The sequence below is a fragment of the Anabrus simplex genome, chromosome 1 (assembly GCF_040414725.1).
Source record: "Anabrus simplex isolate iqAnaSimp1 chromosome 1, ASM4041472v1, whole genome shotgun sequence".
Taxonomy (NCBI): Eukaryota; Metazoa; Arthropoda; class Insecta; order Orthoptera; family Tettigoniidae; genus Anabrus; species Anabrus simplex.
In genome coordinates, this window is record NC_090265.1 from 466,708,262 (window position 1) to 466,730,273 (window position 22,012).

Consider the following 22,012-nt stretch of genomic DNA (forward strand, 5'->3'; position numbering starts at 1 on the left):
TAAAGAAATGAAACCAGTTGAATATTTTCCGTAACATAAAAATCTCAAGTGGATCCTTGACAACTAAATCTTCTTCTTCTTCTTCTTCTCCTTCTATTTCTTAATCTGCTTACCCTCCAGGGTCGGCTTTTCCCTCGGACTCAGCGAGGGATCCCACCTCTACCGCCTCAAGGGAAGTGTCCTGGAGCGTGAGACATTGGGTCGAGGGATACAACTGAGGAGAATGACCAGTACCTCGCCCAGGCGGCCTCACTTGCTACGCTAAACAGGGACCTTGCGGGAGGATGGGAAGATTGGAAGGGGTAGACAAGGAAGAGGGAAGGAAGTGGCCGTGGCCTTAAGTTAGGTACCATCCCGGCATTTACCTGGAGGAGAAGTGGGAAAGCACGGAAAACCACTTCCAGGATGGCTGAGGTGAGAATCGAACCCACCTCTACTCAGTTGACCTACCGAGTCTGAGTGGACCCCCTTCCGGCCCTGGCACCACTCTTCATATTTCGTAGCAGAGCCGGGAATCGAACCCGGGCCTCCGGGGGTGGCAGCTAATCACACTAACCACTACACCACAGAGGCGGAACTAAATCTTCACTGTGTAGATGCTATTTGGTACCTGTGACGTACCTCGCCCTGGTCTTTTTCATACATAATTAGGGTCAGCCTGATATATGTGGATTCAGCTCAGTTTTACGGCAGGGCCTTTCTTTGGTGATCGGTAGGTATTGCGTTGTGTGTAAATGAAGATATGTAATAAGACCAACACAAATACCCAGTCCTGGAGACAGAATATTTAACAACAAGTAGTTAAAATTCCTGGCACGGCCGGCAATCGAACCCTGGGACCTCTGAAACGAAGGCCACTTCTCTGACCAATGAGCCAAGGTTTATATCATTGATTTTACGTCACAGCGGCTCAAACAGGTCTTATGGTGACGATAGGATAGTTCAAGGATAGGACTGTAAAGGAAGTGACCGTGGCCTAAATTAAGGTACAATCCCAGCATTTTTCTAGTATGAAAATGGGGAAATCACGGAGAATCATCTTCAGGGCTAGCGACGATGGAGTTATAATCCATCATCTTGGAGCGGGTAACTTATAGCTACACGAACTGTACCGCGTAGTCAACTCACTCTTCGTCTTTGATAACCACTGTCACTGTTGAGAGGCGGGTACGCTGGATTTTCGTGAGAACATCTCTGACTGTGGGTGAAGTGAATGTTGTCAAGGATCGCCCCAACAGTGTCTCGCCAAGTTAGAATCGCCAGACAGCGATCTACATGTAACAGTCACTCGAGTTGCAGAGGGAAGCTGTTACTGAAGTTTTCTCCACTGTTTAAAAATGTTGTATACATTTTAACTACAAATTAAAATTTTCCTTTCATTTTCATGAACGTAGCGAGCGACATGTCACCGCGTTACTATTCCCACAGCCACCCTTAATATAAAGACAACTGTTTATAGAACACCTGTTTCAAAGTCTACTCGGCATCCTTCTTCTGCTCCTTTGCAAATATGAAGGTCTTTTCAGAGAACATCTCATGTCATCGCATTCCAAAGTACACATTAAAATGCAGAATATACTAGAAACTATTCCACTTCAAAATGTAGAATGTGGTACATAATAGATGTTAGGATAGTGTTATTTTCTAAATCTACGGTAAATGTTAAGATCAAAAGGAAGTGAACACTCATTTCCACAATAATGAATTTGGTATCTACGATTTTTGTGTGCATAGGTTGCCTTAGCAGACATTCAAAGAAAACATAGAAAGGATGGCTACATTTTATTGTGACAATGCCTTTTTGGTCGTTTTGTAATTACATCCAAATGGAAAATCTCACAAGAAATGATGAAAGATGTAAGTCAGGCGAGAGAGACATTAAGTAGAGAACAATGCTACTGAGACACGCCCAGTAAAGTGTCCTATGGAATGTTTTAAAGAGTCTCTTGTCGTGACATGTCAACAGCCTCGTAATTACGAGCTCTACTTAAAGAGCTTTCTAATGTCGAACTTTCCTCACATAAAGTTTTTTCGAGTTCGGAAGAGGAGTGGTTCTTTAAAGCGTTCTTGTTCGAAAAAAGGAGTGATATTTTGTGCTGTTAAATGAAAGACAGGGATTAAAGAATGGTATCAGATTTTATCAGGAGGCACCTTCATTCAAATCTGAATATCATACACCTGTAATTACCCTTACAGAGAAATCTGTCCTTTGCTTTTGTGTCTTTTTATATTTATACACCACAAATTCCCCAAAATCAGGCGTAAGTCTCTAACTGAAAAGAACGAAACTTAAGATTACATTATGCCATATCTTGTTGTTATATTTCGCCATACGCCTGTCTTGTCATTCCGGCAAATAATGCCTTCAAGTTCTTCTTATGGCCTACAGCATGTGTTATAACTCAATTCAATAGTTCGAATCGCGTGATTAATTGCGAATATCCCCGGTAAATTTACACAATTTTTACCTTCATATTTCGGGTCTTTTAAGATCGAAAGCAGTTGGAGAGAATGACAGTGACAGTTTTTTTTAAATTTTCGTTTCGGACGTCTTTGATGATTTCTGCAGTATTTTTAGCCTTCTCTGCCTTCACTCCCTGCCTTTATCATTTCATAATTTCTCCTACCTCCTTCTTCTGCTCTTTTGTATAGGACCTCCCTTTTCACCATATTATTATTATCCTACTTTTCTTCAACATTTATTTATTTATTTATTTATTTATTAAGTGGCGAAGTTAGGGCTCTTGGCCCTCTCTTACACTTAACCACATACGTTTTATTTATTTTTAAAGTATTAATCTAAAGTATTATTGTAATCAATTACTGTTATTGAGATATGTAAGTCAGATAAGGAATTACAATAATACAATTAATTAAGGTTACTACTGATGAAAAATTATAGGATAAATAGAGAGTGGATAATAACAAAGTAATATCAACTTATAACCTAAAAAAATATATCTACAACTAGCTTAAAGGAAAAATTCAAATATAAGGTTAAAATAAATTAACTGAATATTAGTATGTTACAATCTGAGTATACTAAAATCGATGTTACTATGTAGTATATTTCCACGAACAGTCAATAGCCTTAAATGAGAGTAGTAAGAACGTAAATGGGATAGCCTAAGAACTTAAATCTAGTACGTAATTTTTGGTTTCATTCACACACCATTCACTCTTACATTCATTCGAGTCAACTGTATGCACTCTGGAGGAGTTTACGGTAGGCTGTTTTAAATGTCCTAGACGAGCAAGACTTTTTAATATCTTCCGGGATCGTATTCCATAACCTCGAAGCAGAGAGCCGGAATGAATGGCTGTAGGTATTTGTTCGATGCGGTGCTATTTAAAGTAGTGATCCGGAACGAGTGTTAATTTCGTGGAACGAAGGAAGTAGCCTAAAATTGGATGATAGATAGGTGCGGCTGTTTGAAGAAAGCAACTGATAGACGAGGGTCATTTGGTGCGTTTTTCTACGGTCATTTAAACGTAGCCATCCCAACATTTTGTGGCATGGTGTTATATGAGCATCATGTCGGAGCTGGAAGGCATATCGAATGCAAGAGTTCTGTACACGTTGTAGCTTTGTTACTTGTTCACAGGTTAGGCCAGTCAATAAACTGTCACAGTAGTCAAAGATTGGAAATAGAAGTGTTTGTATGAGTTTTTATTTAAGGTCCAATGGAACATTTTATGACGCTTCAATGGATAAATAGATGCACGTACTTTTCTGCACACAAGAGATATGCTCATTCCAGGTCAGAGTCTCATTAAGATGACCCCAAGGTTTGTAACAATCTTGAAATATGGCACTTCGGTATCATCAATGGTAATTGGAGGAGGATTGTGATTACTATATAGAGCACTTAGTAATTTTTGTGTTCAATCATTATGATTTGGGTTAGTGGGTTGATGAGTAAGGCATTGTTTCTGGCGTACGTTGCGAGTCGTTGTAGGTCTGTATTCATATGCTGGATCGCTTTGCATATACTATCTACACTGGTATTATAATATACCTGTAGGTCGTCAGCATACAGATGGTATTTACAGTGGACAAGTGGGGATGAAATATCATTGATATGCAGGCTGAATAATAAAGGTCCCAGCACAGATCCTTGAGGAACGCCAGATAATCTGATAGCCCATTTGGACGTAACGTCGTTTACTGAGACACACTGACGACGATCTGCGACGTAGGATATAAAGAAATTGAACGCATTCCGGTTGACGCCAAGGGAGCGTAATTTTGAAAGGAGTAGTTGTATGTTGACTGGATCAAATGCACTGCTAAAATCAAGGAGCGTGAGTACCGTCACCTGTCGTTTATCCATAGTAAGCCTGATATCATATGTTACCCGAGGAAGTGCTGTATTGATTTCTTGAGGATTTATAAAGAAGGTAAATGTATAATACACCAGATCGTGTATATTCAGAGTGAATCACCTAAAACCACCATCGCGAATATTTCCGAAATGAGACGTGTAATTAATACTCTGTTTTCACAGAACATGAGTACATGCAAGGGTGACAAAACACAGACCATACAGCGATTCCAGCAATGCTTGAAAAGTAGTTTTAGAACACTAAGTTTATGTTCTGTAAATAAAACAATGCCTATCAACAAAAATAAAATATAAGTAGAGACGATTAAAATCACGTTATCTTTTGTTGCAGAGTCCTAGTGCAAATAGTACATGAAATATCGTCATCTCCACCTGAGGAGGCTGTCTGCTCCAGTAGACCCTCAGCCACTATAGGATATGTGTGGCTCCCTCGTCCGTACCAGCGTGTACGTTGATATTTTCGTTTTGTGTCCTGTAATATAGCCGACCCAGTGGTGTAGGGATAGGGTCCCTGCCTCTTACCCGGAGGCCCCGGGTTCGATTTCCGGCCAGGTCAGGGATTTTTACCTGGACCTGAGGGCTGGTTCGAGGTCCACTCAGCCTACGTGATTAGAATTGAGGAGCTATCTGACGGTGAGATAGCGGCCCCGGTCTCAAACGCCAAGAATAACGGCCGAGAGGATTCGTCGTGCTGACCACACAACACCTCGTAATCTGCAGACCTTCGGGCTGAGCAGCCGTCGCTTGGTAGACCAAGGCCCTTCAAAGGCTGTAGTGCCATGGGGTTTGGGGGGTTCCTGTAATATGGATTGCAGTACGACTTCCTAGTTAGCACTTGTGGCTTTGGATAGATGGAAGTCGTGCGGGATAGGCTAAAGGTAATGGTACTTAACAAATGCGGTGAAAGCTGGCATGATCCTAGTGTGTGATGAATGCAGAAAGAATGCTGAGCTTTTGCGCAGTATGGTGGTGGTTGTTATTATACTTTAAGAGGCAGTACAAGTGGGCAACCATTCGCCATTAACGCAAATCAGAGGGAATATTGGAGGAGGTCCGACACTTTGGAAAATGAAGGTATTGGCAAAGGAAAGGAAAGGGCAACGAAGAGCGTGAAAGTGAAAGACCGAATTGGGTCAGATAAGAAAGATGAAGGTGAGGAGCCTGGCGCAAGTAAGTGGAAGGAAAGTTAGACTCAGCTAGGGGAACCGTAATCCCAAGTTGAAAGTCTTTGATTCCCCTTACAGTTGCCTCTTATGACAGGCAGGGGATACGGTGGATGTTATTCCACCACCCCCACACACAGGTGGTTTGCGCAATGTGGACGCTGAGCGATATCCTGATAGATGTCGCCTACTTGGGAATCGCTTTAATACACTACGTGAAACTTGAAATACCGAGCAAGTAGGAGCGTGCAGCTATGAGATTGCATTCGGGGGATAGTGGGTTCGAACACCACTGTCGCCAACCCTGAAGTTGGTTTTCGGTGGTTTCCCATTTTCACACCAGGCTGTACTTTAATTGAGGCCACGGCCGCTTCCTATCCCATCGTCGCTATAACACCTATCTGCGTCGGTGCGACGTAAAGCAAGTTGAAACTTGAAGTGTAACAAGCAGAAAATATTTCGAAACCAACGAGTGACTGGAGAAGAGGGTGCAATTAATGTTGTAGCAGATGTTCATGTAGATCGCCACAATACCTCCCTGGGTATCGCTAGGAAGGTACGGAAGAAGCAATGTTTATAAATCAAAGCTACGTCAACCTCGGAAACACGTACCATTGGTCAGTAAACAATCCCCATTGGCTTCGCCAAGTAGAACGTCAACGTACAGTACATGGAGTGTAAAGTCCGACTCGTTGGCTGAACGGTCAGCGTACTGGCCTTCGATTCAGAGGGTCCCGGGTTCGATTCCCGGCCGTGTCGGGGATTTTAACCTTATTTGGTAATTCCATTGGCACGGGGGCTGGGTGTATGTGTTGTCTTCATCATCATTTCATCCTCATCATGACGCGCAGGTCGCCTACGGGAGCCAAATAGAAAGACCTGCACCTGGTGAGCCGAACCCGTCTTGGGATATCCCCGCACTAAAAGCCATACGACATTTCATTTATGGAGTGTAAACGTATGGTGTGGATTATTTTGGACATTATCTCAGAAGACCACTTTTCATAGACAGGTCACTGGACGCCAACAACATAGGAACTTCCACAGGTGTTAGAGAACACACTCCTGCAAGCGATCAGGAACATGGGGCATCAGCATGCTTGATGCCCAGCTCATAATGCGAGACGAAGGAGAACTTGTCTTAAATGAATGTTTTCCGATCTCTGGATTGGGTAATGGAAACCTGTAAGCTGGCCGCCCTGTATACCTCTCAATTATGTTTCTGTGGGGGAAGATAAAAGATGTTGTCTAAAAGGACATTATCGACTGCGGTACTTTATATTGGACCAGCCCGTACGGATATTTCTTCTGAAATGCTGCGTCATACACAGCGATTTTGAATGAAACACTAGAAGTACGTATTGCGACTACTGACTAGCAGTTTGAACACAACAGGTAAATGTACACATAGAGGCGAGGTGGGCACGCATACCCCAGTAGAGACCGGTCAACTGGAGCAGACTGCACTCCCGGTGGAAATGTAAAATAATCTTATTTTAATTTCTCTCCACTATTACTTTCTTTGTGATAATAAGCATTGTTCCATTTTAAAACTAGAAACCAGTAATCGGGAGATAGTGGGTTCGAAGCCCTGAAGGTGGTTTTCCGTGGTTTCCCATTTTCACACCACGCAAATGCTGGGGCAGTGCCTAAATTAAGGCCACGGCCACTTCCTTCCCATTCCTAGGCCTTTCCTATCCAATATAAGGGTATGGAGGAGCGAAAAGGAACTGGCCACCCTACCGTACGTAAACTCCGGTTCAGGCATACCTCTCCGGAGGTTCGGACCTGCCTTCGGGCAGAATACACCCTTACCTTACCTATCCAGTCGTCACCAGAAAAGACATATCTGTGTCGGTGCGACGTAAACCAAATAGCAAAAAAAGAAAATAATAAAAAACTAGAAACTTAGTACTCCACCTCCGGAGCATAGCTGGGATCACTGTATGGACTGCATTTGTGACCCTATGCATGCACTTCATTTCTGTGGAAACAGCGCATCAATTGCACATCTCTTTTCGGGAATATTCGCGGTGGTTGTTTTGGGGGATTCATCCTGCATACTGTATATCCATGAGAAACATTGACCTGGGGAGAGATTTCATCAGTATTAATCCCATAATTTACGTCCAAATCGATCATTTTTCGCAGACTGGTTGCGTCATTTAGTTTCGACTTCTTCGAAATCGACCGATATGTAAGCGAAACATCATTTCTGTGTAATTTAAAATAGACCAGGTGAGTTGGCTGTGTGGTTAGGGGGTGCAGCTATGAGCTTGCATGCAGGAGATAGTGGGTTCGAACCTCACTGTCAGCAGACTTGAAGATGGTTTTCGGTGGTTTCCCTATTTTCAGACCAGGCAAATGCTGGGGCTGTACCCTAATTAAGGCTACGGTTGTTTCATTCCCACTCCTAGTCAGGCGTTTCCTATCCCATCGTCGCCATAAGACATATCTGTGTCCGTACGATGTCAAGAAAATTGTGAACAATTTAAAGTAGTGCTTGACTTCACCCTGTTTGCCGGGTTCCATAATCGGCTCTAAGGAATTTTCTTTTCTCGGTCACCTCTGGAGTCCAGAAAACGAAAAATCACAGAAAACGCGTCACAATTTGTGAGCAGTCATACACTATTAACATTCCTGATGTAGTTCATTTTGTCGAGGAAGTAGCGTAAAAAATGTGCACAGACGCTGTCAACTGTAGACGTTTTGACGGTAACTAATAACATTATGTGAAACCTTGACAGCAACACTGCAATTGACGGTAGTGAATTAAAGTGGGTCTGCAAATTGCATCCAACTCAATGAATTAGCACACTGAAGAAAGCTGGGGCTGTACCTTTAATTTAAGCCATGGCAACTTCATGCTCAATCCTGGCTCTTTCCTAGCCGTTTACCTCCGAAAACCTTGAATGTGTTAGTGCGAAGTTAAACCCCTAATAAAAACAAAAGAACAAAATATACTGAAGAAATGTTGGCAGCAACTGTTTAGAGTGACGGGCAGCTTTTGGACAGCTTCTACAGACAGCAATATTCCGTGCCCTACGCAGTAGCCTTCAGAAAATTATATCAGGAAGCGATGACAACGCACAATCTAATTTCATATCAGCCCTCGAGTCACCAGAGCTATGATTGTTAGTTAGGTTGCAATATAGGAAACAACATTAAGTTGTAGGAGAGAGAGAGAGAGAGAGAGAGAGTTTGTATGTGTTTGTGTGTGTTAATAAGTTTAAATTATTGAATTTACAGTATTTCCGCAAGAGGCTACACAGTGTAAGTAGAACATCCGCCTCTTACCCGAAAGACTGTGTTCGGTTCTCAGTTCGTCAAATGAACTACTCTGGACTGGTATTTGGAAGGGGAAGTATTCATTCTTGTGATGTCAACATAGGAGATTTCTGACAAGAGAGGTTGTAAACCCAGTCAACAGTCCATTTTATAGGGCAGCAATCGACTTAGATGGCTCATGATCCTTAAAAGGCTGTATGGGCCATGGTTGTAGCTCTTTCTGGTCATATTATTCGTCTCACGTCCTCATGATTGCCGGCAGGGTGCAGTGTGGCTTCCCCAATATTAATTTTAAGATTACTTGCATGGGACTGTACTTAACGGTGGGCAGCATCAATGGATGAAGTTGTGGGTTGTCACCCTACTCTCGACAAATCGAAAAAAAAAAAATCTTTCATGATTTTCCACTTTTACTGTTGACAAAATATATCGCGAGGTGCTAGTATACATAACCAGACTCATCAGTACAGAAACTACACCGATGTAGGTTAACATTACCAAACGATGTTCAAACCTTCTTAAATGAAGGCACTACAAGCTGTTGTGAAACTCTATTATTTGAGTATTTGATATTCTATTTCTAGCGCTTACAGCTATTGCAGTGAAGATTGTTTCTCAACTCTGTAGGAAAATACCATAGTAGTGATGGTGTTGATATATCGACACTCAAGAATGGAAACTTCGTATGCGTGCTTGAACTAATTTTACAGGAAAAGCAAAAGATTGTTTTTCTTTAAATTTCAAAGTCTTCCTGAATAGTTTTATTGATAGTAATTATTATGCTGCATAACAGCCTAGAAACAGGCATATGTTTTACTTAATACGCCTTTGAGTGGACATAGTATTTTTAACATGCTTACAAGGTTAAAAGTTATGGGATTTTCATTATTTTTCAATACATTTTCAGGGACTGTAATGTAATTCATATTGCGTGAATTGTGAAAAAATATGTTACTTGAAAATATTACTTAATTCAGATGAATGTGTTAGATAATTTGGCAACATAATATTTCATTAGTTTTTTTAAATACGCATTGTTACAGACAACTAAATCTGAAGTGTTTAATCGTTATCAATGACCAACGAGAACTTTACACTAAATTCTGCCTACTTAGATATACGTGGTTTACGAACTGGTTGCTGGAGGGCATTACAGTTCTCTTTTTGTATTTTTCGTCGTTGAGAAGCTTGAAATACGAACTTTTAACCTTAATGAATAACGTTATTTGATTCACGTCTCACTAACTACTTTTACGGTTTTTGGAGACGCCGCGGTGCCGGAATTTAGTCGCGAAGGAGTTTTTTATGTGCCCGTATCTCTATCGACTCGAGGCTGTCGTATTTGAGCACCTTCAAATACCACCGGGACTGAGTCAGGATCGAACCTGCCAAGTTGGGGTCAGAAGGTCAGTGCCACAACAGTCTGAGCCACTCAGCCCGGCAGTGTTAACCTTTGGCGCATATATCTTAATTTCGGAAAAATACGATTTACATGGTTTTCTTTTTGCTATTTGTTTTACGTCGCACCGACACAGATAGGTCTTATGGCGACGATGGAATAGGATAGGCCTAGGAAAGGGAAGGAAAGGCCGTGGCCTTAAGTAAGGTACAGCCCCAGCATTTGCCTGGTGTGAAAATGGGAAACCACGGAAAACCATCTTCAGGGCTGCCGACAGTGGGGTTCGAACCCACTATCTCCCGGATGCAAGTTCATAGCTGCGCGCCCCTAACAGCGCGGCCAACTCGCCCGGTTACATGGTTTTCACTCTTAGGTGTCGATACATAAAAATATACAGTATAATTTTGTCTCTATGCTTCAAATTTCTTGCTTCGTATTTATCTCCGGTTAGGTGTACCAAAACCTAAAGTAGGTTCAGATCAATTTCTTGTCAGCCTGTTTGATTGATTGATTGATTGATTGATTGATTGATTGATTGATTGATTGATTGATTGATTGATTGATTGATTGATTGATTGATTGATTGATTTATTTATTTATTGATTGATTGATAAAACATCATAGGAAAACGGCTTAAAGCATGATGTAACGGTTGAGGTCGAAATCTTAGATTTTTTGTGGTTTTTCATTGTTTATGATGTTTTATTCAATGCGTGAAAATTTGAATATGGTATATCCATTGGAAGTACATAAAAATAAATAAATAATGTTTCAGTGCGTATCTACTTCCACACACCCTTTTATGTTCAATGATAATCCCATCCACCACTTGTGCCCTAGAGAAGAATGGTGCAAGTATAATATTGGCAGGAGCAGTTGTGAATGTTCGTATAAAAAGCAAGTCGGGCTGGAGCGATGTATATATAAATATTTAAAAATGAAAAAAGACGTGAATTAATGAGGCACTTCCATAAATCTCAGAAATTTGAAACTTTGTACGGAGGAAACTGATGACCCCAGGATCCCTAGAAAAATCGGAAATTCTCAAAATTCCCTGAAGGGGGCACGCTGGGGGGGGCTCAAATTTTGGGCTCAGCATAAGAACACAGTCGTATAGTATATCCAAAACGATAACCTATAGGTTTCGTGGGCTTAAAAATTTTCGAGAATTTCCTCATTTTTATCCCCTATCCCCCCAAATCAAAATGGCGGCACAACCTGCCAGACGAAGTAGACAATTGAAATTTGGTGAAATTATAGCTTTTGGTCCCTAACCGACGGGAAAATTCCAAGATGTTCAAATTTTTCACTTTTTACCCCCCAAAGATATCGAAATATATAGGCAATTTTAATGACTGTGCAGACATTCCTTTTGAGCTATTTTTTGGCTAAACGGTAAGTCGTATCACAAAACGGATGGCACAATGTCGCTTCAATTCGGAGTGATCTACAACTTTGGTCCTGTGACATTTTGTCGTATCTCTCTCCCTTATACGTTAAATTTGGCCGAATTTCTGGATTGTTCGTAAATTTGGTGATTTTTACAAGTATATTTCATTGTTTGACACACTTATAAGAATGATAGGATCATCACGTTGTGTGCGCACATTGGCACGATTAAGGGACATATGTGTACGAAATTTCATGATTCTAGCTTATACATAAGTAGGCAAAAAGTAATGTAAAATGTTAAAAATGCACCCAAATTTCACCCTATTCAAAATTTGATCTCAATTTACCCCCTTAATATGGGAGATACGAGGAAATGGTTTAGAAACAAACATGTAGAGCGATAAATGGGGCGTCTGATGGCGCAAACCGTTTCTTAATATCATAAAACGTTTAGGAGATATGAATCTCGAAGTGGAAGTCTGCACTTTTCAACGTGCTCATGCTTATCCGTCATCTATATAAATTAAATCGTAACGACCGTGTGTTTGTACATTGATTATTTTGGCGAAATTTCCGTACAGTTATCCGTTTCACCTGTAATTATGACCATCTGCATCATTTTTAGCTTTGGTGTCCGTTTGTCTGTTTGTTTGTCTGTTTGTCTGTTTGTCTGTCCTTCTATAACTTGAAAACTACTGGATATATTTCCACCAAACTTCATATTTAGAATCCACCTGTCCTTGGGTAGGTTTTAGCGCAAAAAATAAAAGCGTAACGACCGTGTGTCTGTACATTGATTTTGGCGAAATTTCCGTACAGTTATCCGTTTCAGGTGTAATAATGACCATCTGCATCATTTTTATCTTTTGTGTCTGTTTGTCTGTTTGTCTGTTTGTCTGTCCTTCTATAACTTGAAAACTACTGGATATGTTTCCACCAAACTTCATATTTAGAATCCACCTCTCCTTGGGTAGGTTTTAGCTCAAATATCGTTTCTAAATCCCTGAACTGAGTGGGGATTTTTACGAAACCGAAACCGTGATTTTGCACTCCCTCAAAGTATACACAACCGAACTTAATGGAAATCAACCTGCCTTAATGAAAATGAATTTCTAAACCTTTTTTTCTCATGTGCATCATTTCGATAACAGGATTTAGTAAGGGATATATCATTAACGGACCGTTTTTCGGTACAAATCCCAGCGGGTGCGTGTAAAGCGTACTTCTTACAACTTGAAAACTAACAAGATATTTGAACCAAATTTTATATATAGCATCCATCTGTCCAGGGGTAGGTTTCCTTGGTGTCTGTTAGTTAGTTAGTTAGTTAGTTTGTTTGTTTCTTTGTTTGTTGGTCTGTTTGTCTTTCTCTAACTTGAAAACTACTGGATATATTTCCACCAAACTTCATATTTAGAATCCACCTGTCCTTTGGGGAGGTTTTAGGGCAAATATTGTTTCTAAATCCCTGAACTAATTGGGGGTTTATACGAAACCGAAACCGTGATTTTGCACTCCCTCTAAATACACACAACCAAACTTTATGGAAATCTACCTGCCTTAATGGAAATTAATTTCTAAACCTTTTCTTCTCATGTGCATCATTTCAATCACTTACAGGAAAGATAGTATGATCAAACTCTACACGAACATTGGCCCACCCAGTACCCATATGTGAGCCAAATGCTATGCCACATAATTATCCGAAAAGTAATGGAAATGTAAGATATTCTTACACAAATTTCAACCTATTCAACGTTTTTGATTCAATCTGACCCATGAATAGATTAGATGCGAGAAAATATCATAGGACCAGCCATTTAGATCGCTAAATACTGCGCCTTACGGTACAATCCTTTGTCGATATGACGTACCGTTTAGCAGCAGTTAATCTGTAAATGAAGGTCTGCAATATTGTAAACATTCATATACTTTCGTATGTCCATCTGTATATATATTCATTGATGTCGATTTGTAGAGATCGAGAAAGGATGTGTCTGCTATTGTAATCAGTACTCCCTACACCGACTTTGACTGCTGGCAGTAGGAATGGGGTCCTTCTCCAACTCCTGTGTAACTGGCATTAGTAAGGAGGGCCTACCATTTTAATGAATAATTCACTTTTCGATTTGTCTTGCAGAAGGCAAGGGATCATGCAGTTTTGTTCGAAAGTCCCCCACTCTATTGTGTTTGGCTCTAGGCCAGGGTGCCCGCCATTATAAACAAATGTTCCAATCTAAAATTTGACTAGCATTAGGCATTGTGGCCTGCTATTTTCATGGAAACTCACTAATTCTGTGTGACTGGCAGTAAGCTGGCTAGCAGCAGTAAAAAGGGACTGTCATTATAATGATAACTGCACAACTCAATTTTGACTGGTGGTAGGGAAGTTGCCTGGTATTATAATAAAAACTCCTCAACTGTAACCTGTCTGAAAGTAGGAAATGGGTCTGCCATTGTAACTAAAACTCCCCAAATCGATTGTGACCGCGCAGTAGGCATTGGGGCCTGCAATTATAATGTAAACTTGCCAACTCGATTGTGAATGGCAGTAGGCAAGTGAGCCTGGCGTTATCATCACAACTCCGCAACCCTCACTTTACATTGGAAACAACGTATGTGGACCTCCCCATGCTATTTCTCGGATAAGGCTAAGAGACATGCAATTTTAAAACAATCTCATTTGCTGCACGCACAGTATTTACGTCGATATCCGTATACAATGTAGAATACCGTAGCGAAGCACGGGTACATTTGCTAGTGTTCGTATATTATACACAACGAAGGACATATAAAAAAAACATGCAGTCAGCAATGAAAAAACAACAGAAGTACAAGAAAATCACGAAACCTGTAATGTGGGAATTTGAGCACAAGATCACTGTTCATTGTGTTGCAGATCGGTATCGTTCGTATAGTCAACACTGGCCCTGAACCACGCTTGAACATGACGAGGCGTACTCAGTACCAAAGAATCCGAATTGCTTTGGGCAGATTATCCCACTCCCGGACTGCAGTTTCAGTGAGTTGCTGAATGTCAGGCAGAGGATTAGGACGGTGGGCAATTTCTCACTTCAGCTCAGTCCGTGCTTGGTCAACACTGTTCATGTCCATAGAATATACAGGCCACACCATTCACTGTATGCCGTAAGTCTCACGGAATTGAATGACCATTCTTGCTCGATTGACAAGACTGTAATTATCCACTACTGTACAGTCCTCGCCCACAATGGCAGCAAATCCCGTAACTATATCTTGGAGGATGTTGTCTTCGTATATCAGATCAGTCATCTTACTTTGGATATGAATCAGAGAGGTACGTCCACTGAACATGATCCTACCCCAATACATGATGGAACCCCGTTGCTGCTGACAGCGCTCTCGGATGAAGGCTCATTTCAACTGTCACCGGATTTTCTCTAGACTGTGCTTCTCCTGTTGTATGGGTGTAAGCTTAAGGTGACCTCATGAGAAAAGAACGTACTCTTCCACTGTTCCTGATGCCATGGGCAACTAGTGTTGTCCAACTCACAGAAAATGCCCTGTAGCCTCCTTGCTATCAGTCCTCCGCCACGCAGCCTATTTCGTACTGCGTGAAGTGACACATTCATTCTGGCAGCCCACCGAAAAAAAATAAAATAAAATGAAATGGCGTATGGCTTTTAGTGCCAGGAGTGTCCGAGGACAAGTTGGGCTCGCCAGATGCAGGTCTTTTGATTTGACGCCCGTAGGCCACCTACGCGTCGTGATGAGGATGAAATGATGATGAACACGACACATACACCCAGCCCCCGTACCAGCGAATTTAACCAATTATGGTTAAAATTCCCGACCCTGCCGGGAATCGAACCCGGGACCCCTGTGATCAAGGCCAGCACGCTAACCATTTAGCCATGGAGCCGGACGGCTCACCGAAGATCCTGGCGGAACGAAGTGGCAGTAACAGTGGGCGTACGACGTGCTGAGAGCAACAAATACCGATTTTCCCTGCGAGTTGTTTTGAGTCGATTAGCAAACGTTTGTGTGTCCCTGAAATTTTATCTAAACTCTAGAGACGTCACTTTGACTCACTCCAACACGAGCGGCGACATCCACCTTGGGGCAATGCCACAATTCGAATGTCTTCGGTTGCAACAGATGGATACTGTTGCCATGTTTACCTCAGTCCTACCCGTGCTGTCTATACACCACCGACCTCACGAGAGATGTTCAACTGACCGAGATGACAAATTGCCTCCTATCGGAACGTGATCTGGGTTTTGCGTCACTACACGTCTCATATACTGGTCTATAGCACATACTGTAAACATATTTGAGTACCGTGACGTATACCACGTGAAATCATAGTATGCAAAACATTATGAAGCACTGTATAATAAGGAGAAATAAACACGCCCTTTAAACACTATTCGTATCAGAAAGCGAAGAAGTCCTGAAGGTATCGGCAAAAGGAACGGAAATACCATGAAAACTCTCTGAATCCCACAAACTTAATAGCATCCGAGTCGGAAGGGAACGAGAATTGACTGAGGGAGATGAATGCGAGCATTTTGGCACAAGTGAGCGAGTTCAATGGCAGACACAGTTAGAGTCCTTGTGATCATTATTTTACCCCGTGGAGAGGCAAATACGGTGAAGGATAATTCTAAGGTTCACACTTTAATCCCATGTGTGAATATGTGAACATTATGCAATTTAATAGTACCTACCACATGAGTACACAAATTCGTTTAAAATAATAATAATAATAATAATAATAATAATAATAATAATAATAATAATAATAATAATAATAATAATAATAATAATACATTTAACATTCCTTTCTAGAGATGGGGACTATCGACTGAATTCAGTCGCATTCCCGCCACGCATCGCTCCACGTTTCACTGTCCAGTCAGCACAAAACAAGTCGACTGAATTCAGTCGCACTCAAGTCACAGCGACATGGAAGCGAATGGAACTATCGGTTTATGGTCACTTCGGATATGTAATATATAATTAACTTCATATGTACCTACGATATATGGCGATTTTCTCTTGTCGTTTATATGCTCTTTATTTCGTTGCAAATTTGTTTATGTTAATTACGTTAAGCCCTATTCATACATAAGGCATAACTATAATAATAATAATAATAGTAATAATAATAATAATAATAATAATAATCATAATCTGAATAACTATAATAATAATAATCTAGAAAATACTGTAGTATTGTGTTTGGCTGTTCTCATATAGCCTACAGTATAATTATCTTGATTGTGTACTACATCAACGCGTTTTACATATTATTATTGTTAGCATTGTTCGAGAATAGAGCCTCATTGTCATCTTTCTACGTTTCTCTGTCTATTTTGCACCAAGAAAGGCCATTCGTATGATGTTGGTTCGTATTAAGGGCATCTCTCTCTACCTATTAGCCCCGTGTACGAACGAGTGCGTAAATCGGATTTTAATGGGTGTCTGTACAAGTGATTTCTAATTATTGGTAAATTGCGTTAAAATGAGTCGAATTCGTAAAAGTACGACTCTCCACTTTTGATACGGAGTTTCGACTGGAAACATTCGAATGTTTTTCATGGACTGACTACTTGCGTTACATGAATACTTTCATTCGACTGTTCAGTCTTCTCGACAGGAAGTAATGAATACTTTTGTTCGACTGAAAACATTCGACTATTTAGTCGGTAGTTCGAAGGGACTATCGCCCGACTAGATGACAGTGGTTTTCAGTCGATAGTGCCGATCTCTATTCCTTTCGTTATTATGTATTTCGAGTGACGTCACGGATTACCAGAATTTCGCGATGAGATGTTCTTTAACTGCTTAATGGTCTTCCGCACTTAAAATCAGTGAAATACCAACGGAACTGCTCCTAGATTAAACCCCACGAACATGAGAATAAGAGATAAGTATGTAGCAAATTATATTACATAACAGTGGCGATTTCTCAGCGTGCGTAAGTTGTGCGTCGACACCCACATAAAATCGGTAGGAAATAATAAATTATTTTATTTCATTTTTGAACGTAATATTATATTATCTCTTTATAAGACGGTGGGAATTATTTTCCCATCTCAGTTTTTTGTCATTTCTGGGAGCTGGGAGTTTATTTCACATCTATTGATGTGTGTTGCACTCTTGGGAATATCTGTGGAACTATTCTGACCTCCTTGGAATCTTTAGCTTCTTTGGAAAACATCTGAATAGCGATATTCTGCCAGCGCAACGCCTGTTGTGAACAAGATTTATGAACTGAAAATAGGGTAAGAAATCAATATTTTATAAGTTTATATACTATTTACATGAACTTTCTTTGTCTATTGCGCACTTTTCTCATTTGTTCTGAGATTATTTACTACCTTTTACCAATTGAAGAGTTCTGAGATATAAATTTCTTTCACATTGTATGTGGGAATATGCTTCTCATAGCCCACATAGGAGTCCGAAATATTTCTGCTGAATAAAAAGTGAACAAACTGAACTGAAACTGTGTCCGTAGGTGGGCCATGGAAAATATGTTCCCACTTCTGAATGGCAGACAGAAGGCGGTGGGAAGTAAATTCCCATCTTATTACTAACCTCCTGAGCACTGGATTGTCTTTTTTTCTGTTAAATTGTATTATTTAGCACTTATAGAGCATGTAAATAAAGTTAGTTAGAAAAGAAAGTGTATTAATGAGTACTGCCTTATAAAGGGTTATAATGTGTTTTTCATTACATTTTTTTTTCGTTATTCCGCTCCATATACTGTAGTTACCCTCAGCAATATCCGGAACAGTCTGCCATGCCGCCAAGCCGTTGGTTCTGTCTCCAACGGCAGCTTCCCTTCCTGGAATTCCGCATGGGTACTGTTAAAGTTGCGCCGAGTAAAAGTTGCGCCGTGGAGATTCCCCGCCGAGAGTAGAAGTGGTTTGACAGATGTCTTAAGCAACTGCTACCTGCGCTGCACCGCAGAGAATTATTTCCAGGTTCAACGAATGGTGTGAATATCTGTACAACTGAGATTTTGAAATCTCTCTATGTAAAATAACATGTCCTGACTGACTGACTGACTGACAGATTCATCATCGCTGAGCCAAAACTTCTGGACAAAAAGAAATGACATTTTCGGGATACATTTATATTAGGGTGTAAGTGCTCACTAAGGGAGGATTTTTGGATATTCCATCGCTGAGGGGGCGAAAAGGGGGTGAATTTAAAAAATGGGGATATCTATAACTCAAAAACTTAAAAGTTTACAGGCGTAAAAATTGGTATTTAGAATCTCCTTTAAAAATAAAGAAACACGTATTTTTGTTTTCACCAAAGGGGGAAGAGGGGTTGATCACCTTCTATGAGGAGACATATCTTAAAAAGTTAAGATGTTACAGACGTGAAAATTGGTATTTGGTATCTCCTTTGAAAGTAAAGAAACACTTATTTTTGAGTTTTTAGATAATCCGACGAATGGGGAGTGAACAGGAGGGAGAGACGGGGTGAATTTTTAAAAAGACTATATCTGCCAATTATCTCAGATACGTAACATATTACAGATTTGAAAACTGGTATTTGAAATTTCCTGTAAAATTAAAGAAACATAATTTTTTTGGAAAATCCACTTAAGAGGAAGTGAAAAAAGGGAGTGAATTTTAAAAACGTATCTACAGTATATCTGAATAATGTAAGATGTTGCAGGCCTGAACATTGGTATTTGGAATCTCCTTTAAAAATAAGGAAACACGTATACTTTGGTTTTCGAAAAAAAAAAAAAAAACCTTGACGGGAGGGGGGGGGTGGAAGAATTGAAAAATTAGTTGAATTATTTCTATGAGAATATATATACCAAAAATCTTTATGTTACAAACGTGAAAACTGGTATTTGTAATCTCCTTTAAAAATACAAAAACACGCATTTTGCGCGGTGGGGGGGATCAATGTGTTGGGGAGGGGGTGAAAACGGAGATGAATTCATTTTACGAGGATACATATATCTCAAAAACTGAAGAAGTTACAGTCGTGATAATTGGTATTTGGAAGCTATTTTAAAGAAACGGGTACTTACTGTTTGTTTTTGAAAAAATCATTTGAGTGGGAAGTGTGAAAGGAAGTGAAAAAATTGAATTCCTTTTCTGGAAAAACTTATATCTCAAAACTGAATGTTACAAGACGTGTTAATTGGTATTTGGAGTCACCTTTAAATTAAAAAAGAGCATTTTTTGGGTGGGGGAAACCAACTTAACGGGCGGGGGTGGAGTGAAAAAGGAGTTTAATTCCTCTCATGAGGATACTTATATCTCAAAAACTAAAGATGTTACAGACGTGAAAATTAGTGTTTGGAATCTGTTTTAAAAATTTAAAAACACGCATTTTGGGGGGGAGGAGATAAACTCTCAAAACTGAAGGTGTTATAGTCGTGATAATTGGCATTTGAAAGCTCCTTTATAAATAAAAAACGGGTATTTTTGGTTTTCGGAAAACTGACTTAAGGGGGAGAGTGTGAAAGAAGTGAAAAACTTAAGATTACACAAGTCAAAATTTGTATTTTGAATCACCTTTAAAAATAAAGAAACGCATTTTTTGGCGGGGTTAGGGGAATCAACCTAACGGGCTGGGGTGAAAAAAGAGTTGAATTCTTTTTATGAGAATACTTATATCTCAAAAACTGAAGATGTTAGAGGCATGAACATTTGTACTGTAATTGGAATCTTCTTTCGAAGTAAAGAAACACGTGTTCTTGTGTCTTCGAAAAATCCACTAAAGGGGGTGAATGAATTGAAAAATCAGTTGATTTATTTGTATGAGTATACTTATATCTCAAAAACTAAAGATGCTAAATACGTGAAAATTGGTATTTGGAATCTCTTTTAAAAATAAACACGCATTTTTTCAGAGGGGAGACTCAACGGTTAGGAAGGGGGGGGGTTAAAAAGGAGTTGAATTACTTTTATGAGGATTCTTATATCTCAAAACTGAAGATGTTACAGACGTGAAAATTTAAAAATAAAGAAACACGCATGTGTTTTTTCGGAAAATCGACGTAAGGGGTGTGGATTTGAAAATAAGTAAATACGGAGTTAAAATATATTTATAAGGATGCTGTATCTTAAAAACTGAAGCTGTTACAGACGTGAACGTTGGTATCCTCAATTTCTTTTCAAAATAAGCACACTTTTTTGTTTTCGGGAAGTCCACTTAAGGCGGAGAGGGGTGGAAAGAAGTGAAGAAGAAGACGAAGAAGAAGAAGAAGAAGAAGAAGAAGAAGAAGAAGAAGAAGAAGTTGAATTATTTTTATGAGTATACATTTATCTCAAAAACTGAAGGTGTCACAGACGCACAGACATGAAAACTGGTATTTGGAATCTCCTTAAAAATAATTAAATACGTACTTTTTGGTTTTCGGATAATCCAGTTAAAGGGCTGAAAAGAATTGAAAAAGCGGGTAAATATTTTATAATAAGTACCGGTATATTTACATTATGTGTCAAAAAATTAACATGTTAGAGATGAGAAACTTGGTATTTTGAGAGTCCTTAAAAATACAGGAACATACAGGAGAAGCCACTTAACGGGGGGTGAATAGAAGTGAAAAATAGTTGAGTTATTTTTATGAGGATACTTATATCTAAAAAACTGAAGATGTTACAGACGTGAAAATTTGGTATTTGGAACCTCCTTTAAAAATAAACACGAATTTAATTTTCGGAAAATATACTTAGATAAGGGGTGGGAGTGGGGGAAGATCACTATCTAGGGGTTGAATTATTTCTATGGGGATACTTTTGTATATCTCAAAAACTGAATATGTTACAGATGTGGGAATAGGTATTTGGAATCTCCTTTAAACATAAAGAAACACGTATTTATTTTTTCGACTTAAGAGAAGACTGTTTCTCGCATGTACAGTTGTATGTCACACGGTCGTATTAGCCCCAAAAGGTAATAGCACAAACATGGTTTACAAAGAATTTCTGGGGTAAATGAAACTCAATTTTTGGGTGAGATTTAATACTTCATGAATTTTCAGATACCGGTAATGTCTTAGTATAATGCCGAGGAACGATTACTTTGTTCAAATTACAAAATCTGCGCGAGCGAAGCCGCGGATAATTGCTAGTTAATATACAGTATATAAAATGTTATTCACTCTATCAATGTTGGTTTCTTGCACATTTAAAAGACCTGCATCGTATTTATATTAGTGGGTGAAATGTGTATAACTACGTAGTTTGACTTTATTTACTAACCAAGTGTGGAAACATGGAATCAGCTTTTCAGTCTCATGAAGAATATCCACAGCTTGAAACACCACTAAAGGAAGAAAATGGTGCCGAATTCGAGGTCTGGCGTGCTTTTCCGGACAAATATTAATGGATGGCAAATGAAATGATAGCAAATGTGTTGAATAAAGAATGACCGGTGAAAACAGAAAAAAAAACTGT